General features: G+C 41.2%; 1 pseudogene; it reads left to right on the forward strand.

The window, feature by feature from the left end:
• Nucleotides 1–885: 885 nt before the first annotated feature.
• The window catches only part of LOC127516800 (carbohydrate sulfotransferase 3-like), a 29,366-nt pseudogene continuing 9,682 nt past the window's right edge, over nucleotides 886–20,569 (forward strand).

The raw sequence follows: 20,569 nt of genomic DNA on the forward strand, positions 1-20,569 counted from the left end.
CTCCACATACCGCTCCAATGGATCCGTCCATTCCTGCCCTCCTGTGTTTCCCCATGTCCAGCACTGAAGTCCGCCTCCCTTCCTCTGTCTACAGCTCCTAAGACCATTCCAGTTCTCAACCCAGTGAAAACGCAGGCCGCATCGCACGTTAACCCGCAGGCCGCACTTCCAGAGTCTTGTCCCATCATGGCCGCTGAATCTGAGCCCTCAGCCAAAATGGCCGCCACATCCGAGTCCTCAGTCAAGATGGCCACCAAATCTGAGCCCTCAGTGCCTATGTATGCCTGTGGCCATAGTGGTTGAGGTTCCGGGCCAAGGCCATGGAGGCTGCACTGCCATGGCTTCCTGCACCGCCATGGCTGCCTGAACCGCCAACACTGCCATGGCTTCCTGCACCGCCATGGCTTCCTGAACTGCCGGCTCCAGCCTGGCCCCTGAACTGTTGGATCTGCCCTGGCTTTCTAAACCAGCGCCACCCTGGTGGCTCCCTGAGGTGCCAGCTCCACCCAGGATCCCTGTACCACCAGTACCACCCTGGAGGCTTCCTGTTCTGCCAAGATGCCCCTTGTCAGCCTCCAGGGCACTCACCCTCCCATCCCTCAGATGTGGACATTCTGGGAGGGGGAGGGTACTGTCAAATGTTTGGTTTATTTGTTTATCTGTTTCTTTTTTCAGATCTTAGAATTTCTTTGTTAATCTTCTAGTTTGTTAATTAGTTTAGTAACCCTCTGTTCCCTGCCTGTTTGTCTCCCTAGTAACAGTTTGATTAGAGTCTTCCGTTTCAGGTGTGTCTTGTTATTTACTACTCTTTGTTTGCCATGTGAATATATACCCTGTGTTCTCCCTCAGTCTCTGTCAGTTCTCATTTATAGTATCTGCGGTTTTCTTTTGTGTTGTTCCTGCATGGTTCCTGAGTGTTTTGTGATTAAAGTCTGCCTTCCAGTATTCTTCCTCATTGTGAGAGTTTCTATACCACATTACCTAACATCTGGATTGTACTGTTCTTTTTTTTTCCATCAAGTGAACGAGGTACAGTATCATCTGCAGATGTTTTATTTTATTCTGTTTGACAGTGTCATTTAAATTGATAATGATTCATGAATGATTTTCTATGTGTCTGTCATTGTCTGATATAATGACACGGTTTCAGATTTTCAATGATATTATGACCGAATCAGTGTAACGCTCATCTTCTGACTGATGCTGTAACACATCTATGTATTTATTTAATCTTCATTAGTGGTGGGAAGTCCGGCTCTTTTGGCTCGGCTCATTTAGACTTACGGCTCCCAAATGGCTCTTCATTTACCATCACTGAGCCTTCTATTTTAGCCCAATTTAGCAATTGTGAATGGTTTGTGTTGGAAGCATTTTTTTATTTAATGTTTTCATAAAAGCCTTATCTTTTTGCATTTCTTCGTTGCAAAAAAAATACAGTTACTATTATGTAACATTTTAATCAAACTTAAATTGATCAATTAAACACAGAACCACAGCAAACATATCAAATAAATAAAGGCATATAAGTGTAGTGATTTTTACTCCATTCACCAGTGATGTAGTGATTTTTGATCACGTGCCACTTTAAGGTGTGGTTATGAGTGTATCAGATGACCCCTCCCCCCTTTTTGTAATACGGGGCACCAGTTAAGAATACTATCCTAACAATTTAAGAACACTCCAAAAGAGCTGTTCAATAATTCAGAATTAATATAAACGGGAGGGAGTTGGTCAGCTGATTTATCTGAAGGATTTGTGAGAGTCTGGTCAACTAGTAGAGTCTTTGATCATCAACACAAGGAAGACACAGTTATAATAAAATCAATGAAATTTATTAACAATAGACATGCAAGAGTAAATACCACAACGATTAATAATGAAATAATGAATATGCACTTCTAAAAGATAGTAAAATAATGATCCAAGGGGAATACTGAATTAAATCAAAGAAACAAATAAATGAAGTGAACACAGAATGGATAAATGCAATGCTGTTGAACTGAATGTAGAATGGAAGAGAACTATATGGGAGTGCTTCTTATGGAAGCCACCTAATGGCTCTGGTAAAATGGTGATAAATAATTGCTTATTTATCATTCAACAAATAATATCCCTATTATTTGTAACAAGCTGACCTCAAGTAACTGTTATCTAAACAGGTTAGAAAAACATATGCTGCATGTATAAACTAATGCCAAGGTCTCTAGAAAGAGGTTTGGTAAGTTTATATTTACGTTCCACACAGTCGGGTGATCAATCCGGTAGCAGAGACGTCTTCCACTGATGAGGCAGGCTGCGTGCAGTGGGAGGGCGCGGAGTTGCGATCCAGTAGTCGTGCCACGCTGGGCTGGAGGATGCTGAACTTCGGTTGCGCCAAGAGGGTCCTTTAGGATGGACTGGGCAGCTGGGTCAGATGACTCTTCACAGGTTCCTTTGCAGGCTGGCTGCGTCGCTGAGGAGCCGTGTGGTACTGGCAATGTCTGCCGATGCAGAGGTCCTTTACGGACTGGGCTGCGCTGCTGTAGGAGCCGTAAGGGTCAGATGAAGTCCCTCAATGCTGGGGCCCTTTTGCAGCTAGAGTGCAGCTGAAAGCAATGTAAAAGGTTTTGCTCGCGAAAGCTTCACCTTAACTGTCTTGTAGTCTCTTTCCTCGTCAGGTCAGAAACTCAGGACGTGGGGTGTCTGTTAATGTCTCCTTCCCCGTCGAGCTGGAAACGCAGAACAAGGGTGTGTCTACCCGGGGGACATATTTATCCCTTTCTAATGAGGAGGAGATTGAAATGTGGCGCCTTGCCGATCCTGGAGTGTGATTGGCCACTGTTATCTGAAGCAACCCCGGTGTTGCCCACCCTAGTGTGGAACTCATTTGCATAGCATAAAGTACAGTGTTAAAATAGTGTCTTTAACATTTTACCCATGCATTATTTCTTTACCAAACCTCTTTCAAATTATTAAAGGCATCGTAGGGAACAGATAGACACCAAACACAATATGAAATGATTAAATCATCGTCCATGCATTTGTTTATCTGTTAACAGGTCTGTCCCATGACCTGTTGTTTTAACAGTCAGTGACCATTAACATAAACTGTGCTTTGCGTGAAGACGGAGTGGATGTGATGCAGTTTCAATCAAATTAAGGCCTCCAAACATAGGTATGAATGGATTTAGATAGATCTCTGTGGCCTCTCTTTATTTCAGTCACTGCTGCTCCATCCAGGGGGTCCTGAAGGAATTTATATGGCAGTCCTTGCCTAAATCTTAGGAATGAGTTTGGTGGTTAGAGTCAATGTGTCGTCCAATGAGAAGTCCTCTCCTTGGTTTTGGTGGGTGCAGAAGGTTCCCCTTCCTGCTCTGGAAGAGGTGTCTGGTAGTTGTCCTAACATCTTATCTGATGTTGCTGAACATTTGTTTATGTTCATTCACCAAAGATCCAATCACAGTGTGGCACATCTTCTTACACACCAGCAGTTAGAGAGGGGCCCTGTCGTAAACTGGTCCCTGGAATGCCATCTTAACTGTTGTTCACAACATAAGGCAAATAAAATCAGGCAGATGCTGCTTCTTTTTCAGTTTTCACTCATTTCTTTACTTTCTCCAAACACGCTTGCATTTAAATCCAGCTCCCCCACCTCTCTCTGTCACTCTGTGTACCTGGCCTGTACTGCTATGCTCGCTATCTTTGGAGCGTGTGTCCCCCTTCCTTCATTCACATAATGGTATGATCATAGTCTGTCCTCCAATGTGATTGGCTGCATGGTGTGCCCATCCAAATAAAGTCCTGCCCTTGCCTGTGGCTTGGAAGATTCGGCTCTAGAGTCTTGTGTTTTTATCACAAATCCTTTTTTTTTCTGGTGCTGATCAAATGACTGCAATTCTGCTGCTGTTTGCTGTCAGTCTCAGTCTGTCTGTGTGGAATGTGACACTAATGTGAGATGATCAGAGAAATGCAGAGCTTTGAGTTGATTTTACTTCATGTCAGTCAGTGATCATCCATGGTTTTATGATGCAGCTTACAATTAGTTTGTATTTTGAATAGATGACTGGAGATTAAAAGAGTAGAAGAGACAGTGTGAGAAAATGAGCGTACACTTGGATAAATACATATACTGATTTTTTAAAATCAGAATTTTGGTGGTGATGTAAAAGGTTTCCGTAGCCTCATTTGTGGCTTACGTTAATAATGCAAGACAAAACTTGCTTCCTAACCACCATCTGCTAGATGGACACCTTCTCTTATCTCACTGTTTTAGTAATTATCACTAATTATCCTCAACAAGCCGACTTTTACAGGGTCACATTTATCACAGGTTATGATTGAATGCCTGGTTATCTAATGTTCTGATTCCTAAAGGTGAGACTGAGTCTGCAATGTTTGAATGGGTTTGAAAGCTCCACTTTGTCAGGGGAAATGGTGTAGGAACACTCATAACAAGAAGATATGCAGGAATGCTGACTTTAATGATGAAATACACAGGAACCAGAGAATAAACAGGAGAATACCACATCCACAATAAATGTAACACAAAGATGTACCATACAGAGACGAGAACCGACAGAGACTGAGGGAGAACACAGGGTTTAAATACAAGAACAGACAGGGGAGCTAAGAAGATTATAAACAAGACACAGCTGGGACAAATGGATTCAAACTCAAATTAATCTGTAACTAAGGGTTACTAACTAAAGGCAGGAAAACTAAACAAAGGAGAACGTGTGACACAGAAGGAAACAAACAGAACCCTGACATTACTCCCCCCTCCCTGAAGGCGCTACCTCGTGCCTCAAAAGAGTCAAACCGGGGAGGGGGGGTGGGCACCCTGGAGGCCATGGGCAGGAGCTCACCAGCTAGGATGCCTCCAGGGTGGTACCGGCAGTGCAGGGGGCCATTGCGGATCGGGCAGTTCCGGGGACCATGGTGGTGCGGGCAGTTCGGGGGGCCATGGCGGCGCGGGTAGTTCCAGGTGCCATGGCGGTGTGGCCTCTGTGGCCTCGGCCCTGACCCCAGGCTCGGCCACTCTGGCTACGGGTATATGGCGCCCCCCAAAAAATTGTTGGGAGGAGCTATGGGTCTCTGGGCTGAAGTGGACTCCTGAGCAGGCTCGTGGGCTGGAGCGGGCTTTGGGACAGGAGCGGGCTCAGGGGCTGGAGCGGGCTCAGGAACTGGAGCGGAGTCTGGAGCTGACTTGGGGACTGGAGCCATCACTGGACACTGGTCAGGGGCTGGAGCCATCACTGGATGCTGGTCAAGGGCTGGAGCCATCACTGGATGCTGGTCAGGGGCTTGATTCATTGTGTGGGTGGCCCAAACACACACACATGTAAGCGCCAAGACAGGCACTATGATGTCCTCTGGGAATACCAAAACTGGAGTGGGCTCATGGGCTAGAGCGGGCTCAGGGGTGATATCCATCTCGGGACTCGGGATGAAGGAGGGAGTTGCCTCTGGACTCGGGACGAAGGAGAGAGTTGCCTCTGGACTCTGAACAATTCTGGGCTTTGACCAGAAGTCAATCAGCCAGAAGTCCTCTAGTAGCTCTGGAGAGGACTTAGGCATCGCGGTGGCCATCTTAACCGAGAGCTCAGACGTGGTGGCGGCCATCTTGACCGAGGGCTCAGACTTGGCGGCGGCCATCTTTGTTTTTTTTTTTAATTTTATTTTGCTTTTTTCAAATATAACAATAACAATGAACAACAAACATCTGACAAAACACAAAGGAGAAAAATGAAACCAAAAACAAACAATAATTATTACACACAAAAAAAGAAAAAAATGTAAAACAGTTAAAAAAAAACAACAACTATCAAATCAAGTCATGTGACACTTTATTTATATAATTCAAAAAGGGTTTCCTGATTTTATAAAATAGATCAGGCTGCCCCTCACTGAATATGTGATCTTCTCTAAAGGTACATAGCTGCAAACCTCCGACAACCACAGTCCAATTGACACATTGGAGTCTGCTTTCCATTTTTAAAGATATACATTTTTTGGCTATTATTAACAACATTTCCGTAAGTTTAAAAGCTTGACTATTTTGGAGGTTAGAGTTGGTAAAATTACCTAATAAACACACCTCAGGATCCACTGGAAAATCAATTCCATGAACCTGTGATATACTTTCACATACTTTCACCCAAAACACACTTTAGGACACAACCAGGTAGAATGCAAAAATGTTTCTTCTTCTGTACCACATCTGAAGCAAAGGGGTGAAATACTGTTGTTAAATTTATGTAATCTAGATGGAGTGTAGTAAAGCTGGTGTAAAAAGTTCAATTGAATTAGTCTATACCTAGAATTCAAGGTTGAGGTGACCCCATCTTTACACAATTGACCCCACAGGTCCCCATCAATTCTTACCCCCAGATCCTGCTCCCATCTACCTCTGGATTTGTCAGGGTCATCTTAAGACTGATTTGAAATCAGGGCTTCGTAAATTCTAGAGATGGTTTTATATAGTGGTTTATCTGAATAGCAGAGTTGTTCAATACATGTCAAATCAGGTATCTTAGGATAAGTTTTAACTTTGACCCTTAAACAATCACGTAGTTGGAGATAACTAAAGAATTCTTTATTACTCAAATTATATTTATTTTTTAACTGTTCAAACGACATTAAAACATCTTTATCGAAACAATGCTCCAAATGTGTAATTCCCTTATCTGCCCATATCTTAAAATTTTTGTTTTGATAACACATTGGTAGCAATCTGTTTCCCCATAAAGGTGTCTTAGGGAAAAGAAAATTATCCTGTCCCAACATCGATCTCAGTTTATACCAAGTCCGAACTGAATGAATAATCATGGAGTTATTTGTTTTTCTTTTGATCAGTTTGTCATCCCACGTATATAAAATATTGGCAGGGATCTCTTCTTTTATCTCAGAATTCTCTATAGAAAGCCAAGAGGGAAAGGGGGTAATGGCAAACATCTGAGCCAGATACCTGGATTGGGCTGCCCAATAATACATTTTAAAATTGGGAAGTCTCAATCCTCCTTGATTATAATCCAAAGCCAGTTTATCAAGACTGACCCTAGGGGTTTTACGATGCCGAATACATGATCTTATTAACCCATTAAGAGAAGTGAAAAAAGAATTAGGGATTAATATAGGAAGAGATTGAAACATGTATAAAAATTTGGGCAAAACATTCATTTTGACTGCATTTATTCTACCAAGCAATGTGAGCGGTAGATTCATCCAATTTGTTAAATCTCTACCCACCTTCTCTAAAGGGCTAGCTAAATTAAGTTTATAAAGATTCTTTAAATTACCATCCACCTGTATACCCAAATATTTAATACCAGTAGGTGAGCACTTGAAAGAAAAACTATCTAGTGCAGTATAGTCAAACCCTGATAATGGCAAAATAACACTTTTGTCAATATTAGATTAAATTAGATTAGATTCAACTTTATTGTCATTGCACATGTAAGGTACAAGGCAACGAAATGCAGTTAGCATCTAACCAGAAGTGCAATAAGCAGTAAGTACAAAATATAAAGTGTCTACAATATGTTACAAATGTACAATAAATATACAAATAAGGCAGTATTATGGACATAATTTACAGGTTTTTAAATACTATCAGCAAGATATATAGATATACAGTGTACTATGAACATACTATAAAGATGGACTATGTATAAGTGTATGTACACTATAAGCAGAAACTATGAGCATAGAACATCATTTACACTAGTGCAATGGACAATAAAGTGCATAGAAAATATTTCAGTGTGCAAATGGATTACTCAGGGTTCTGGATGTACAGACAGTAGTGCAAGAATAACAAATTAACTGTTTTCTTTTGCTTGTTTGTAAATCAGATGTAGTGATGAGGAGGAGTGAGGAGTCTGTGTGTGTGGTGTGGGGGAGTGTTGGGGGGTGTCAGAGGGCAGAGTTCAGTAAGGAGACAGCTGTAGGGAAAAAGCTGTTCCTGAATCTGCTGGTCCTTGTCCGGAGGCTCCTGAATCGCCTCCAAGAGGGCAGGAGGTTAAACAGCCTATGGTCAGGGTGAGAGGAGTCCTTAAGAATACTGCGAGCTCAACGTAGACAGCATTTTCTCTGGATGTCCTCAATAGCAGGAAGTGATGTCGCTGTGATGCGTTGGGCAGTTTTCACCACCCTCCGCAGTGCCTTGCGGTCAGCAACTGAGCAGTTCCCATACAAGACTGTGATACAACTGGTCAGGATGCTCTCGATCTTACACCGGTAAAAGTTCACCAGGATGGCTGAGGACAGCTGGTTCTTCTTCAGTGTCCTGAGGAAGAAGAGGTGCTGGTGAGCCTTCTTGACCAGGCTAGAGGTGTTTGTGGTCCAAGACAGGTCCTCCGAGATGGTGGTTCCCAGGAACTTGAAGCTGGAGACACGTTCAACAACCATCTCGTTAATGTGGATGGGGTCATGTGTGCTTCCTTTCTTCTTCCTGAAGTCCACAATGAGCTCCTTTGTCTTGCTGGTGTTAAGGAGCAGGTTATTGCCAGTGCACCATGCAGCCAGGTGCTGTACCTCCTCCCTGTAGGCAGTCTCATCGTTGTCTCTGATGAGGCAAATCACCGTGGTGTCATCCGCAAACTTAATGATGGAGTTGGATCCATGCACAGGCTTGCAGTCATGGGTGTAGAGTGAGTAGAGGAATGGGCTCAGCACACAACCCTGTGGTTAAGTGTGATGGTGGTGGAGCAGGTGTGGCCTGACCTAACATGCTGAGGTCTGTTGGTCAGAAAGTCCATAATCCAGTTGCAGAGGGAGGTGTTAATGTCCAGGTCTCTAAGTTTTGTAGTCAGCTTGGAGGGAATGACAGTGTTAAATGCTGAGCTAAAGTCAACAAACAACATCCGTACATATGTATTGTTATTGTCCAAGTGTGTGAGTACAGAGTGCAGCACTGTGCATACTGCATCCTCTGTACTCCTATTTTTACGGTAAGCAAATTGATGTGGGTCCAGTGTGGGTGGGAGGCAGTCTTTGAGGTGTGCTAGAACCAGACGCTCGAAGCACTTCATGACAATAGGTGTGAGTGCTACAGGGCGGTAGTCATTCAGGCACATTGGGGAGGAGTGTTTCGGCATTGGCACAATAGATGTGGACTTAAAGCATGTTGGCACAGTTGCTTGGGTGAGGGACAGGTTGAAAATGTTTGTGAAGACCCCTGCAAGCTGCTCTGCACATGCCCTAAGCACACGACCAGGAATGCCATCCGGGCCAGCAGCCTTACGTGCGTTGATCCGGCTCAATGCAGTGTGGACATCTATGGAGGTGAGTTTAAGGGTTTGGTGATCTGCTGAGTGTGTGATTTTGGTGGCCGTCTCCTTGCTGTCACTGTTGAAGCGAGCATAAAAGTCATTTAGCTCATTAAGGAAGGAGACGTCTGTGACCATTGGAGTACAGTTACTTGACTTGTAGTCACTGATGACCTGGATGCCCTGCTACATGCGTCGGGGGTCAGAGTTGGAAAAATGTTCCTCTACCTTCAGCTTGTAGCAGTACTTGGCCTTTTTGATGCCCCTCTTCAGGTTAGCCCTGGATTTGCTGTAGGCCTGAGCGTCATCTGACCTGAAGGCAGTGTTGCGGGCTTTCAGCAGAAGTCGCACCTCCTTGTTCATCCATGGCTTCTGATTAGGGTATGTTGTGATCTGTTTTTCTGTTGTAACACTGTCAGTGGTGGTGTTGATGTAATCCAGTACAGAGGAGGTATAGATATCAATGTCCGTGTGAGAGCCACAGGCAGCCTGAGAAGCAAACATACTCCAGTCCGTGTATTGAAATCTGTCCTGAAGTAAAGAGTCTGCTCCAGTTGGCCACATTTTGATGGTCCTCACTGATGGCTTCACCCGGTTGATGAGGGGTAAATACTTAGGGATGAGAAACAAAGAAAGGTGATCAGACTGTCCAAGGTGAGGGAGGGGGGTCGCGGTGTAAGCTCCATTAATGTTTGTATAAACATGATCCAAAGTTTTGTCTCCTCTGGTGTAGCAGGAAACATATTAACTTTATATCCAGAGAAAGTACTATATAATTGTAACGCATTCTGTAAATTAGATAAAGAATCTATGAGGTTAGTAAGAAATAAAAGAATATCATCAGCAAACAATGATATTTTATGCATTTCAGGGCCGATTTCAAAGCCTTTTCAAAGCATATCAGGGTTATGTCTAATAGCCTCGGCTAAAGGTTCAATAACCAGCGCAAAGAGAGCTGGGCTTAGGGGACAAGCTTGTCTACATCCTCTGTATAAGGGGAATGCAGCCGAAATAATTCCATTAGTAACAATTTTTGCTTTGGGAGATTTATAAAGTGACTGAATTAAGTCAATATATGCATCTCCAAATCCAAATTTTTTCAGCACTTCAAAAAGATACGACCGCTCTACTCGATCAAAAGCCTTTTCGGCATCAAGAGAAACAGCTACTCCCTGTATGCGCTATTCTTTAGCAATATGGATGACATTGCAAAATCTCCTCAGATTTTTTGCTGATAGTCTTTCAATTACAAAACCAGTTTCAGACGAGTTTCTAATCTCTTGGCTATCATTTTTGTAACTAATTTATAATTCACATTAAGAATTGAAATTGGCCTATAGGAGGCGCATTTCAGTGGATCTTTACCTTTCCTATATAATACAGAAATTATTGCATTGGAGAAAGAGTCTGGAAAACATTTGTCCGTCCTTGACTGTTCAAGCACTTCCATCAAATAGGGCACCAGCAAATCTTTAAATTCTTTATAAAATTCAGATGGGGAGCCATCCTCACCCGGAGATTTATTATTAGGCAGTAGACGAATAGCTTTGATCAACTCAGAGGCAGAGAAAGGTTGATCCAGACTAAGCCTATCTTCCTCTGAAAGACATGGTAAATGAAGTAGGTGTTCAATTTATTATATTCCATTTTTTACTGAGTAATTCCCGATAAACAACCTTATTCTGATCTTTATGGTATATTTTTTCAAGTGCTGAGATTTCAGATTCTAGCTCATTCAATTTGGAATTTTTTCTTTTTGTTAACCCCTTAGTATATGCAATACATTGACCCCTAAGATAAGCCTTTAAAGTATCCCATAATATAAAGCTATTGGAGCAGGAAGGTTTGTTTGTAGAAGTAAAAATATAAATTTGTTCTCTAATAAATTTATGGAAATCAGATTGTTTAAGAAGAATAGGATTTAGTCTCCACCTATAAGTCCGTCCTATTTTCTCTGGGATAGCCAATGACATTACAAGGGGGGGATGGTCACTCAATAAACGAGGGAGGTATTCAACATCCAGTACACGATATAAAAGTTGGGTGGATAAAAAAAAAAAAAAAAAAAAATCAATACGAGTGTGTGTATCATGAGGATGTGTATAAAATGAGTAATCTCTATCTTGTGGATGTTCCGGTCTCCAAACATCCGTTAGATTTAAATCTTTCATAAAAGCAGTGGTGGATTTAACTGCTTTAGAAAGAAGCAATACATATGCCCTTGTATCATTACATATCTTCCTGAGGGGTCGAATACCGATTTTGTAACAGTAAAAGGGATATTTTTATTTATCAGTATAGCCGTTCCCCTTGACTTAGAATTAAACGAGGCTGCAAACACTTGACCTACCCAATCCCTTTTTAATTTTTTATGCTCCAAGTCTGTTAAATGCGTTTCCTGCAGGAAAACTATTTCTGCCCCCAATTTCTTAAGGTACATATAGACTCTTTTTCTTTTAATTGGACTATGTAGGCCCTCTGTATTAAATGTCACAAATTTCAAAGGCTTTATCATGTATTATCTATGATATCCGTATAACCACCGATTTGAAATGTTAACATGTATCTCTCAAAGAAACAAATAATCAAAATAAAAGAAAGCATATATAAACACAGAAATTCTAACATAGCTGCTGAACCAGAACTACAGTAGCGGAGAAAAAAAAAAAAAATTGCGCCGCCGGAATGCGGTGGGCGCGCTCGATGTCAAGTGGAGCGCCAAAGTTCTCTTCTCCCAAAACGCTCAGCAGCCATGTCTTAAAGAATTTGACCGTGTCTCGACCTTCATCTCCTTCCCTCAATCCAATCAGGCGGATGTTATTTCGTCTGTTGTAATTTTCTATATGTTCCAACTTATTTCTGAGAACCTTGTTGTCTTTTTTGAGGAGACTGAGGGACTGCTCATTTCCCGATACTGTGTCTTCCACATCGCTGATTCTTTGTTCAGCCACAGAGATCCAGCCTTGCATAGATGAAACAGACATGGTCAAGGTGTCAATTGATCCCTGAATGGAGTTGCGAAGGTCTGACATCTGAGAGATCAGCTCCTGCTTAACACTCCCAATGATCTCGCGAAACTCTTTCAGCGCGGCGGCGATAACCCCCACTGAACTTTCTCCCTCAGAGACATTTCCCTCTGCGCCATTTTGTGGAGACTTTCTCTCAGTTTCGGCGGTTCTATGCTTATCTTTCCTTGGTTTCGGTCGACGCTCCATTAATCCCGGTTGCTCACAAGTACCAGGCAGACTTTAATCACTATTGGGCAATGTTTCAGTGTTTGTTTCAAAAGATATTAAATGATTTCTAGAGAGCTCTCCTGGTAACGTCTAACTACCTCGCGCGCATCACGTGACTCCCGGCGGCGGCCATCTTGACCAAGGGCTCAGGCATGGCAGCGGCCATCTTGACTGAGGACTCAGGCGTGGCGGTGGCCATCTTGTGACAAGGCTCTGGAGTGGCGGCCATCTCGCGACGAGGCTCTGGAGTGGCGGCCATCTTGCAACGAGGCTCTGGAATGGCGGCCATCTTGTGACAAGGCTCTGGAGTGGCGACCATCTCGTGATGAGGCGGCCATCTTGCGACGAGGCTCTGGAGTGGCGGCCATCCTGTGACGAGGTTCTGGAGTGGTGACCATCTTGCAACAAGGCTCTGGGATGGCGGCCATCTTGCGACAAGGCTCTGGGATGGCGGCCATCTTGCGATGAGGCTCTGGGATGGCGGCCATCCTCATCACTGCACTGAGGACTTGGGGATTTGCTGGAGGATAGCAATGGACGGATCCCCAGAGGCGGTCCTCAGCCAGGATGGTGTTGTAATGGTCGGTTCTTCTGTCAGGTGCCATGGTGTAGGAACACTCACAACGAGGAGCTATGCAGGAATGCTGACTTTAATGACGAAATAAACAGGAACCAGGGAATAAACAGGAGAATACCACATCCACAATAAACGAAACACAAAGACATACCATACAGAGACAAGAACCGACAGGGACTGAGGGAGAACACAGGGTTTAAATACAAGAACAGATAGGGGAGCTAACAAGATAATAAACAAGACACAGCTGGGACAAATGAACTCAAACTCAAATCAATCTGTAACCAAGGGATACTAACTAGAGGCGGGAAAAGTAAACAAAGGAGAACATGTGACACAGAAGGAAACATAAACAGAACCCTGACAGACTTACTATACATAATTCAAATACTACTTTACTTCTATTGGTGCTATTTGTGTTTATGTATTGTTGTGCTAATATCAGTCCTAAAATACAGTGATTGTCCGGTATCTTTAGAGGAATTTGATCGGTGTAGAAAAAGAGACCTACTGTTAATAGCTGACTTATTTAACGTTTCCGTGTAGTCAATCATTTTATCCCTTAAAACCCATCTTTGGTCACCAAAATGACATATTTAAATGCTTGTTTGTTTTTCTGTGAAAAAAACTTTATTCCTTAGCCCATCATTCGTAAGCCCATCGCAAAACGTTTCTTTCACTGCTTAGAATCCAATTACAGAATGCAAAGCCTGGAAACAAAAATCTTCTGGGGCAAATTCCAAAAAATTGGTTTTGGCACATTCTGTGGAATTTCAGATTTGCACTCAGAAATGGATGTGTACCAACCTTCTCTTATTAATGGATCTGGGCCCGTATGTATAAAGCCGCTCAGAGTAAAATTTAAGTCTTAAGTGTGTCAAAATTCTAAGAATGATGTAATTTTACTCTTATTATTATTCTTAGACTTAAGAATAAGTATGATTCAAAAAGGTTCCTAAGTGTCAAGACTTGGTCTTAGCTCCTAAATTATTTAGGAGAGCTGTAGAGGTCTCTTAACCTAGTTAAGAGTAACAAGATGGCAGCAAAGAAGAGGAGACGTGCATTCCAATGAAGATATGATGTATTGGAGTTATATGATGACACGGAGTTGATAAAATGATATAAACTTGATTGTCAATTCTTTTTGTAACTGGGCCCGTATGTATAAAACTTCTCAGAAATGCTCTTAAGAATAGTCTTAAGTTTTGACTTAAGTGTCAAAAATTTCTTCGTAAAGAGAAGGACTTTTCTAAGAGTAGGAGACTTTTATAAAGAAGCTAAAAGCAACTTTTAGTAAAGTATAAGACTGATTGTTAAGAGCTGACTTAAGTGTTGTGAACTAAAGACTAATGATGTCAACTCAAAATGGCCGCCCTCAACCTCTGAATCAGCCAATAGAGAGCCTGGCTGCAAGGGTGAATTCACAGCAGCACAACACCAATAATTTAATGTTATTATAAAATAAAACATTTAATAAGACACTGAAATGTTTTAATATTTTAATTTAATTTCTAAAATAATTTAGTTTTTAAAATATCACAAATTAGTTCTGATGTGGAATCTTTTTCTATTGATATATGTGTCCTCATTTACAATTGGAGCAATGATGTGTCATGAGTTTATCAACGGCTCCAACAACTCCAGGGAAGCCCACAGTCAACATAAAAGTGGCTTACTTTTGCCGCATGGTTTGATGGTCAGTTGGAAAGTCAATGAACTGCCATAGAGTAGTGGCCAAATGTGATGTCCAGCCATATGAAAATTGACATCTTCAACCTTAATTCAAATATTTTTAAAAATGTGTTAGAAGACGTAAGCATATTGTGTAGCTGTGCTTGGAGTCAATTGTTTCATGTGTGATAATAAACCCTTTTCACAGACTGATGACGCATTTTAACGGTCATTCTGCAAAGTTATTTATATTTTTATTTTTAAAAAAACGTATGTACATTTATAACACTATCCCTAGTATTGTATTACCTTTGCATCACATTACAAAAAACTAGTTAACACTGCTGTGAGGGTGTTTCTAATACAGCGGCTATGGGAGTGACAATAAAAATGACATCTTTCTGTTATCTGACTACCGTTATCAATCACTCTCTATTTTTTCCCTCTTTTTGAAAGTTGTGAAAACACTATTGTTGAGTTTTTCTTTTGCTATTTAAGCAAATGAAAACACAAAAAATATATTTAATGTAGTCTCTCATTCACCGCTATAGAATTTTACCCAACTATGATGACTTCCGCTTCTGAGAAACCCGGAAATGTGAAAAGGGTCTATGAAATGAAATTTCAAATTATTTCAAATTATTTTTGGCCAGGCTGTCATGCAAAGAAATTATGAACACATGCAAAAACAAGAGAGAACCAATGAAATATTAAAAACTGATTATGTTGTAGTCAATGTGTGCTTTTTTGTTTTTCTGAAACCTGTAGCTGTTGTTTTTTCCCTTTTTTTTTTTTTGTGCAAAAAATTGTGTCAGATAAATACCTTTGCTTAGTTTATTGTTTTATTCTTCCCTAATATTTTAAAACATTTAAATAATATAAACATAAAAATAAAAATATTTTTCTCATATTTTGATGGTTTAAGCAAAATTGTAGGGTCATTTAAAAAAAAAAAAAAAAAAAACCTTTGCACATCAATTTTAGCCACTATGTTTGATGTGGTAAGTTTAGCAATAGTACTATTTAAGACTCTGCTTACTGTGGACTGATGGGTCAGAGTCATCACCGGTGCACTGCTGTATTTTTACAGTTACCAAAAAAGGTAATTACTATTTCATTTCTACAGTCAGAGCATTGATTTGTAGAGCGGGAGAAGTTGTTACATTTAAAGTTATGCAAAGTTTATTCAAAGTCATTAAATGTATTAAAATGCATTAAACATATTCATTATTGCTTAAGTAATATTTATTAAATTTATTAAATTTATTTAAAGTTATTACATTTCTTATTAGGTCAGTTAGAAAAAGAATTAACAATCAAGTTTATATCATTTTATCAACTCCAATACATCATATCTTCATTGGAAAGCGTGTGTCTCCTCTTCTTTGCTGCCATCTTGTTACTCTTAACTAGGTTAAGGGACCTCTGCAGCTCTCCTAAATAATTTAGGAGCTAAGACCTAGTCTTGACACTTAGGAACCTTTATGAATCATACTTATTCTTAAGTCTAAGAGTAGTTTTACTCTAAGAGTAAAATTACGTCATTCTTAGAATTTTGACACACTTAAGACTAAAATTTTACTCTGAGCGGCTTTATACATATAGGCCCAGACCTAATAAGAAATGTAATAAATTTAAATAAATGTAATACATTTAATAAATATTACTTAAGCAATAATGAATATGTTTAATGCATTTTAATATATTTAAAGGTGCTGTATGCGATTTCTCAAATTCTTTGTTGAACACTGTTAATATTTGAAATCAGTCCAAACAAACACACCCCTCTCTTCATTGCGCCACCTCCAAAACTCACACTCCAATATTAACCACCCTGCTCCAAGTTGGTCTCCAACCCCAGCCCGCATGCTATTGGCACGTGAGGCAAGTGCACTACCAATGACGCTAAACACCTCATGCTCTAACGGGCGTCAGTGTGCAGTAGTTTACCTGCAAAACTCTCACTATCTGTTACACACAATACGAGAGTGGATGCCTGTTTATCACAGCTGATGCACAACAAAATGCTTCAAGAAAAATAAAGTGCAGATGATGAATGAACGACAAGGAAGCACCAAAAATTAACATAGAGTACACAAGAGTAAATACAAACAAGAGTTTGTTGTTAATCACCAACAGAACAGCAGCTCCAGGCAATCAAAACCTATGTTACTTACATGAGAAGGAATCAAAGCAGCCTCCTCATCTGTTTTCAGGCCTTCCTGCTTAGCTCTCTCCAGCGCTGGAAAACGTTTCTAATATTAAAGGGTTAGTTCACCCAAAAATGAAAATTCTGTCATTTATTACTCACCCTCATGCCGTTCCACACCCGTAAGACCTTCGATGATCTTCAGAACACAAATTAAGATATTTTTGTTGAAATCCGATGACTCAGTGAGGCCTCCATAGCCAGCAATGACATTTCCTCTCTCAAGATCTATTAATGTACTAAAAACATATTTAAATCAGTTCATGTGAGTAAAGTGGTTCAATATTAATATTATAAAGCGACGAGACTATTTTTGGTGCGCCAAAAAAACAAAATAACAACTTATTAAGTGGTGGCCGATTTTAAAACATTGCTTCAGGAAGCTTCGGAGCATAATGAATCAGCATATTGAATCATGATTCGGATCACGTGTCAAACCGCCAAACCGCTGAAATCACGTGACTTTGGCACTCCGAACCGCTGATTCAACACGCTGATTCATTGCGCTCCGAAGCTTCATGAAGCAGTGTTTTGAAATCGGCCATCACTATATAAGTCGTTATTTTGTTTTTTTTGGCGCACCAAAAATATTCTTGTCGCTTTATAATATTAAAGAGAAGTATCAAAGGGAAGTATCAAAATTAGTGCCCATTTCAGAGAATTTGGCAGCATGGAAACTACTGCCAGGGATTTCTGTTTCAGTTCTAGCAATTAAATTTCCTTTTGCTTGCCCCTCATGTGTAGTTACTTGGGCACAAGCAAGTAAATATGAGCATGTAGTGGACCTATCTAATTTGTTTCAAGACTCGTCTGAACTGTCAGTCAAAGCTGAATTTTTTGGGGGTAAGTCCAAGGATTTTTCTAACCCAAGTGACATTCATTTTTGTGCAGGGAAACAACCGTTAGTTGTTGCTCAGAGATCCGATCCACCTCTGAGTAATTGCATAAGCTACCATCGACTTGAGTATGTGTCTTATTTTTGGGATGGTGAAGTGTTGATGCTTAGATGGAAGATGAGTTCATTGTCAGATGAGTCTGATTGGAATGCTACACATCAAGATGTTCTACCTACTTGTTACTGACCACAAGTTTTAAAACTTGCACATGAGCATCTCCTTTCTGGACACCTTGGCACAACCAAGATGTACCAACAGATTGCTAAGAACTTTTTTTTGGATCTCAGTTTTGCCGTTCATGTCACACCTGTCAGGTAGCAGGAAAACCCAACCAGGTATTTCTGTCAGCAACCTATTCCTATTATTAGTGAACCTTTTGAACGTGTTGGACCATTGATTCTGTTGGACCATTTTTTTTTTTTACTCTATTTGAGCATAAGAAACAACATTTATGGGACAGTTCATGTCAGATTTTGTTGCTGATTTGAAATATGTTGTTTAATTGTGAGATTGGTGAGCAGTTTTTGATATTTCAGGATTCAAATACACTGAACAAAATTATAAACGCAACACTTTTGTTTTTGCCCCCATTTTTCATGAGCTGAACTCAAAGACTTTTTCTATGTACACAAAAGGCCTATTTCTCTCAAATATTGTTCACAAATCTGTCTAAATCTGTGTTAGTGAGCACTTCTCCTTTGCCAAGATAATCCATCCACCGGTCACAGGTGTGGCATATCAAGATGCTGATTAGACAGCATGATTCATGCACAGGTGTGCCTTAGGCTGGCCACAATAAAAGGCCATTCTAAAATGTGCATTTTTATCACACAGCACAATGCCACAGATGTCGCAAGTTTTGAGGGAGCGTGCAATTGGCATGCTGACTGCAGGAATGTCCACCAGAGCCGTTGCCCGTGAATTGAATGTTGATTTCTCTACTATAAGCCGGGGTTTCAGGAATTGGCAGTACATCCAACAGGCCTCACAACCGCAGACCACGTGTAACCACACCAGCCCAGGACCTCACATCCAGCATCTTCACCTCCAAGATCGTCTGAGACCAGCCACCTGGACAGCTGCTGCAACAAAGAATTTCTGCACAAACTGTCAGAAACCTTCTCAGGGAAGCTCATCTGCATGCTCGTTGTCCTCATTGGGGTCTCAACCTGACTGCAGTTCATCATCGTAACCAACTTGAGTGGGCAAATGCTCACATTCGATGGCGTCTGGCACTTTGGAGAGGTGTTCTCTTCACGGATGAATCCCGGTTTTCACTGTACAGGGCAGATGGCAGACAGTGTATATGGCGTTGTGTGGGTGAGCGGTTTGCTGATGTCAACGTTGTGGATTGAGTGGCCCATGGTGGTGGTGGGGTTATGGTATGGGCAGGCGTATGTTATGGACAACGAACACAGGTGCATTTTATTGATGGCATTTTGAATGCATAGAGATACCGTGACGAGATTCTGAGGCCCATTGTTGTGCCATTCATCCACGACCATCACCTCATGTTGCAGCATGATAATGCACGGCCCCATGTTTCAAGGACCTGTACACAATTCCTGGAAGCTGAAAACATTCCAGTTCTTGCATGGCCAGCATACTCACCGGACCTGTCACCCATTGAGCATGTTTGGGATCGGCATATACGACAGCATGTTCCAGTTCCTGCCAATATCCAGCAACTTCGCACAGCCCTTGAAGAGGAGTGGACCAACATTCCACAGGCCACAATCAACAATCTGATCAACTCTATGCGAAGGAGATGTATTGCACAGCGTGAGGCTAATGGTGGTCACACCAGATATTGACTGGTTTTTGGACCCCCCCAATACAGTAAAACTGCACATTTTAGAGTGGCCGGAGACAGAGTTACATCCCAGTGCGTAATCTTGTAAATGTTTTGTGTATGCCTGTTTGCGTGATGTTAATCAGTGCTTCTAAGTCTCTCCCTCTTCTGATTCGCTCTCATGGCCATGTGCTCCCATACAAAATCCGGACAGTTCTGGAGTTTTCTCCCACCGTCTCTTTTGCCAACAGTCCCTTTCTCCTGTTTCAAATTTACTCTTTTTGAACCTTTGTGTTGAGTTAATGTGTCTGGGATGATATTTTGTTATCTTTGCTGCCAAACATTTTTTGTTTCATCAATATAATTGCAAATTTACTCCATCTATGCATAGATGCATGAAATGTATTGATAATTCTTATGTCACCTGCATGGGGCAACAAAGATCCAACATTTTTGTTGTTTATATTAATGAGTGATTCAGTTAGAAGTTGTTTGCATGTGAAACAGATTGATTTATATTTTAGGAAAGTTTTAAGGTTTTAATTTAAACCCAACCCAACATCTTCTGCTGTGTTATCAGTATTTGTGCATGATTTACAGTGAGTGTTAATTAGTGGTGTTTACTAAAACAAGAGTCAATATTATTCTTACTACTTTTTTGTCGTTCGCTTCCAGAGCAACCTTTGGTGTGTAAGTCTTCTCGCGCCATTTTGTGCTGTGAATACATCTCAAATTATGCACAGTAAATAGAGGCCTATAGCAACACCATTGCAATGCAGTTTAATCCACTCAGAACACCTTAAGGAAGGAACGCACCAAGCTGACGCCGATGAACTAGTGGCGATGAAAGCAGACTGCGGGGTTGGCTCATGTCGGCAGCATCTTGGTCCAAAGTTGCCCTGACACACCAAACCGATGCTCGGCAGCCGACAGCCAAGTA

This window comes from Ctenopharyngodon idella, chromosome 7, assembly GCF_019924925.1.
Source record: "Ctenopharyngodon idella isolate HZGC_01 chromosome 7, HZGC01, whole genome shotgun sequence".
NCBI lineage: Eukaryota > Metazoa > Chordata > Actinopteri > Cypriniformes > Xenocyprididae > Ctenopharyngodon > Ctenopharyngodon idella.